This window comes from Pongo pygmaeus, chromosome 1 (assembly GCF_028885625.2).
Source record: "Pongo pygmaeus isolate AG05252 chromosome 1, NHGRI_mPonPyg2-v2.0_pri, whole genome shotgun sequence".
NCBI lineage: Eukaryota > Metazoa > Chordata > Mammalia > Primates > Hominidae > Pongo > Pongo pygmaeus.
The window spans coordinates 91,004,042-91,010,041 of NC_072373.2; positions in this window are offsets into that span (position 1 = coordinate 91,004,042).

Here is a 6,000-nt window from a genome sequence, read left to right on the forward strand (position 1 = left end):
GTATGATATTTAAGAAACAAACTGTATCATTACATTTCTCTGCTTAAAACTTTCATATGAGTACACTTTGCCTACCAGATGAAATGCAGGCTCCCTAACTTGTTCTACAAAGTTCTCCATTGTCTACCACCTGCGAGCCTCCCTTGTCACTTCCGGCCTCCCACTTCAAGCAATGACAATACAGACCTGCCTGCCATTCTCTGCTCAACCATGATATTTTTCCTCCCTCTTCTGGCTCACATTCTCACCTCTCTCTGAAGTCCCCACCTCTATTCTCAGCTCACCTGCCTAGGTCCTACTTGTCCTTTGGTAACAGAGGTATCCACTTCCCTCTGTCTCTATGTTACTTCAGTCTGGCTCCTGAGAAGAGGTTTTCTTAGCCCTTTATTCACTAGATGGTGATAGAAAAGAATTCAAAACAATTTTTTCATTACCCTAATAGGTGACCAGGGATTTTCTAAAGTCTTAGTATGTCCAGGAGCATTACTTGAGTGAGTCAAATCAGATAATCCATGATATAACTGGACCCATTGCATTGACTGAAGAATTGATACATATCTGAGGCAGAGATTGGACTGCATGCAATAACTGTGTCCCTAGAGAACAGGAATGGTCAGAGCTTGAGATGTTGACTGGCCAGCTGCCCTTCTAGGAAGATTGTCCCTAGAAGCCACTGCTGGAATGATCCTCTAGTGTAGGCACTGCTTCCAAGCAGCCTGCTCTCTGGTCCACCAACCTTTACCTTTTCTGGTCCAGTGTCCTGCCTAGCTCTTTAAATGGCTTCTTCAGGGACTCATGACCCTAACAGCTTCTTTTTCTCCTGTGTTTCCCTGAGATCCTCTCAGACTTCTCCCAACAAGAACTGATTCCAGCCTCCTTACATAATAGGGGTGTTGGTCTACTGGGAACCAGATATTTGCCCCAAAGCCTATTTACATGTGATTGCATAGGCCAACCACAGCTACCTAGCAATTTCCCGTCCAGCCTTTAAACCCAAAGGCTGATCATTTTCCCAGTAAGCAGAAATAACGGTTCATTTTGCACCAAAAGGATATTTCTCCAATAAAAATGAAATTGGATGACATTCATTTACAACAGCGTGTTCTTATGAAGCTTTAAGACTTAGTTCAGCATCACTGTTGACATGAAGCCACCCTGACAAGCAGGTCTTCCCCCACTCCTCTCTGGCTGGGCTGAGTGCCTTCACTCTGTGCTTGTAATAAGCAGACCAATATCTCCACCACTGTACTGACCACATTGTGTTGCAATGATCTATTTATATGCCTGTTTCCACCATATCTGTGAGCTTTTTGACAGCAGGGGAGATTTTATTCATCTTTATATTTTTTATCCTAACAACAGTGTCTGACACAAAGTAGATGCTCAATAAGTAATTGTTTTACTGTATTTCACTGACTTCCTTTGATAGCTGGAGTAAATCAGAGAGCTGACCTCTTCCCTCAGAAAAGTTATATACAATTTAACCTTGATTACTAGTATGGCAAAGAGCCATCCTTTCCTGAGGGTTCTTTTCTGATGCCTCCTAGGAAGGTGCCTCCTAGATGAGGCACCAAGAATTACTATGCAGATGAAAGATACATAGAAATGTGTCTAGCAGGCCGGGTGCAGTGGCTCACGCCTGTAATCCCAGCACTTTGGGAGGCCGAAGCGGATGGATCATCTGAGGTCAAGAGTTTGAGACCAGCCTGGCCAACATGGTGAAACCCCGTATCTACTAAAAATACAAAAGATTAGCCTGGCATGGTGGTGCATGCCTGTAGTCCCAGCTACTCGGGAGGCTGAGGCAGGAGAATCTCTTGAACCTGGGAAGCGGAGGTTGCAGTGAGCCGAAATCACGCCATTGCACTCCAGCCTGGGTGACAGAGTGAGACTCCATCTCAAAAAAAATAAAAAATAAATAAATACATAAATAAATGAATAAGAAGGAAAGAAAAGAAAAAGAAATATGTCTAGCAAACCAACAACAAACAGCTCAGATTGGCTTAATGGCCAGCCACAGGTGTGATGATTTAAGTCAGTTAGATGTCTCTGGTAACAAGTTTACAAGAAGTAAGGGTATTTTACATTTTCCCTCAGGTTTCTGGAGGAGGGGCACACTTTTCGGAAGGGTCGCAGGTACTCTGACCAGTAGCACATGGAATCAAATCCCAAAAGGTCTCTAACAGCTATTTCTTTCAGGAGAACTTCATATTAAGCAATAGTCCTACAGTCTAGATAATAATTTACTTTAAAAATAATAATAATCCAGCAGAGCCCTAGGCACGTATGAAAGGCATTTACAATAGGGAGTCTTCCAGGAACTTTTATTCTTACAGAGGAGATAAGGCACGCGCATGTGCAATTGGTACACAGATATCTTTCTAGTTGCTTTTCTCTGAATTGCAAAAATTGGCAGAGAGGCAAGATCTAGTGGTGACGAGGGACTTCAACTAGCAGGACATCTGCTGGAAGTCTCATGCAAAACATCTGATGAATATTTGCCTGGCCTTGCTGACAACTTCATCTCTCAGTAGGCAGAAAAAGTAGAGAGGAAACTGCTAGTCAAGGCTTAATTATGACCAGTAAGGAAGACCTGGATAATGACGTGTGTGTTATAAGAAACTGGGAGGAAAGTGACTGTGACATTTCCAAAAACTGATAATAAATGATAGGGTGGCTCCTTATTATAATAAAATATGGCAACTATCTCAATTCCTTTAAGGAAACAAGCAGTGCATGAATAAATTAACAAAAATATTTAGATCAGTACATCCCAGACACCAGGAGAACAAATGTCTAATAGTTCAGAGCAAAAGATTATGATCTTGTGACCCATGATGCAAAATTAATAATGGAGCTCCACCCTCTAACAGGATGGGCCCTTCTAAGAAATGAAATTCAAATAAAATAATCATGAGTCATCCTGATTAAAAAAAAAAGGGAGAAGGCAGCTAACAAAACCCACGGGGCTTCATAAAGAGCTCTTTGATGAGCTCAAATTGAATAAAGGCTTGCACAAAAGATATAAGGAGGAGAACATAGCAGAACAAATCCAAAACTTCACGTGGTCCTGTAAGGACAATAATAAGATTAATGCTCACGATACACTGAGGATTCACTATGTGCCAGGAACTGTGCTCAGCACTTTTGCATATATTAACAAACTGATTCCTCAGAAGAGCATAACAAAGTCGATGTCATATTTATCCTCTTGTTACAGATGAAAGATCTAAGAAACAAAATGGTTAAGTTACTGACCCAAGGCCAAAAACCCAATAAGTAGCAGAGTTGGGATTTTAATCTAAATAAGCTGGTCCAAGAGTTGACACTCTTAACCTCTATGCTCTCCTTCTATTTATTTCGTGATACTCCTCAGGACATTGCATGGCAAGTTAGAGCAGAATGCATAGGCCTTTGGCAAAATATAGTTTCAAATAGCTTTCATAGGGGATATTCCACGTAAAAAGAAGAAGAAATGATAGAATAAAATGGAGGTGGTAAAATGGAAACATGGCAAAGAAAAGGCAGCCCTAATAAACTCTTAAATTGTTGCCATGTTCTCCAGAGAGGTTTTTAAGTTGGAAAATGTAGATTAAATATTGTAGTCTTTAACAAAGCTTCCAGTTGCTCTAAAATGTTAGTGGTTTTAGGATTTTGAAGATATTAACTGGCCAAAAGGGAAATAAGACACATTTGTGCTGTGATTGTAGCATAAAAGTAGAGAGCTCAGGTCAGAAGGTATAAAAGGGAAATAACATGGAAACCAAGACCCTAAAGACCACGCAGGCCAGCGCTTTGTCCCATTTTACTCCATGTTACCAACTAGATCTGATCTGAAGTTTATGCTCAGTTCTGGGTATCATGTTTTGTGGAGAGTATTGACTAATCATTACTCCACCCATGTCCAGAGAAGTAAAAACCGATGGTAAACAATAGGTACTGTGCTGTGTGGAGATCTCTTGCTGGAAATGGGGCTGTCTTATCACTATAGGTGTAGGTCAGATGTGGTGGCTCATGCCTGTAATCCCAGCACTTTGGGAGGTTGAAGTGGGTGGATCACCTGAGGTCAGGAGTTCGAGACCAGCCTGGCCAACATGGTGAAACCCCGTCTCTACTAAAAATAGCAAAAAAAAAAAAAAAAAAAAATGAGCTGGGTGTGGCAGCAGATGCCTGTAATCCCAGCTACTCCGGAGGCTGAGGCAGGAGAATCGCTCCAACCCAGGAGGCGGAGGCTGCAGTGAGCCAAAGTCATGCCATTGCACACTAGCCTGGGCAAGAAGAGCGAAACTCCATCTCAAGCAACAACGACAACAACAACAAAACCATAGGTATAACATTTGCATGGTAATTCACTATTTACAAAGTGCTTTCACAGGCGTTATTTTCCTTGATCCCAACAACATTCTTCACCAGTAGATACTCCTAGCCCATTTAACAAAAGTTCAGAGGAGGAAATCAAGATGGTAGCAGAACTGGGAATGAGTTTAAGCCAAAGGCTCTGCCCACTATAACGAAGCTCCCTTATAGTTGGTGTCTTCAAAGATCTGAAAGACAATCATGTAGAAGAGGGGTTAGACTTGTCCTCTTAGCTCTGTCTGAGCTCTAAAGTATAAATAACTTTTCAGCACTCTGACCCTGTTCAAATGGAGCCAACAGGATGACACATAAAGTGACTCCACTGATGGGAAATTTAGTCTATTAGAGCAGTGGTTCTCAGACTTCTACATTTCATGAACAAAACAACAACAACAAATGGAGAACTTACATGGGATTAACAATTTTACCACCTACCTTTTGTCAGCTCACTGAAAGAAAAGAAACTGAACAGCAAGGAAAAAACAGCTTACTGCCACATTGCCTTTCTGTATTCCATTTTGCTACAGACTGGTAAAAAAAAAAAAAAAAAAAAAAAAAAAAGTCACAAATTGGCAACAATCCACAGACCATTATTTGGGAAACATTGGATTAGAGAGTTTTTAAGGTTCTTTCTAATTTTAAAAACCGTATGACTTTAAATCATGTATTTTGGTACTTAATTATGCCTTTCTTAAATTTTAGCTAACATCTTGAAAGCTTACTCAGTGCCAAGCAATGTGTTAAGTTCTGTACATGTCAGTCAATTTAATGCTCCAAATAACCCAATGTAAAAGATGCTGCTGGTCTACGTTCATTGGAAACTAAGACTCAGAGAAGTTCTGTGACTTGTCTCAGGTTGCACAGCTGAATTGAACTTTGATATCTAACTTCAGTGCCTCTACTTTTAATGACTGCTGTAAGAGTGAATGTTTGTGTCCCATCAAAATTCATATGTCGAAATCCTAACCCCCAATATAATGGTTAGGAGGTGGGGCCTGTGGAGACAGATTAGGTCATGAAGGCTTAAGTGCCATTGTAAAAGAGACCCCAGAGACTCCCCTTGTCCCTTCTGCCACGTGAGGACATAAAAGAAGACAACTGTCTAAGAACCAGGAAACTGGCCCTTACCGGATGCCGAATCTGTCAGCACTTTGATCTAGGACTTTCCAGCATGGAGAACTCTGAGAAATGGATGTTTGTTGTTCATAAGCCACCCGGTCTATGGCATTTTGTTATAGCAGTCTGAAGAGACTAAGACAACTGTGTTATATGCCCTCTATTATATTATTAATATTAATAAAATATTTCAAGTATTAAAATTTTTATAGACTCTGAGTTCCTAGAAGCCAAGGTCTGTATGTTTTTAATTTCTGAATTCCACAATAAAAGTACAATATCTACACTGCGTTGTACCCTAAAACTTAAAGTATAATAATAAATTTAAAAAATTAACATGTGTTTACTGAATGCCTACTACAGTTCAGCTATTCAGCTTGGCTGAGACACACAGAAGGTATTTGTTGATTAGTTAGTCAGCAAATTCATATAGGAGAAGTTTGAATCTATGATTGGTAAAACAGTTCTCTCATTTAACTCATATGCTATCTCAGTATTCAAACTCACAGGAATCATCAGCCAGGGGAG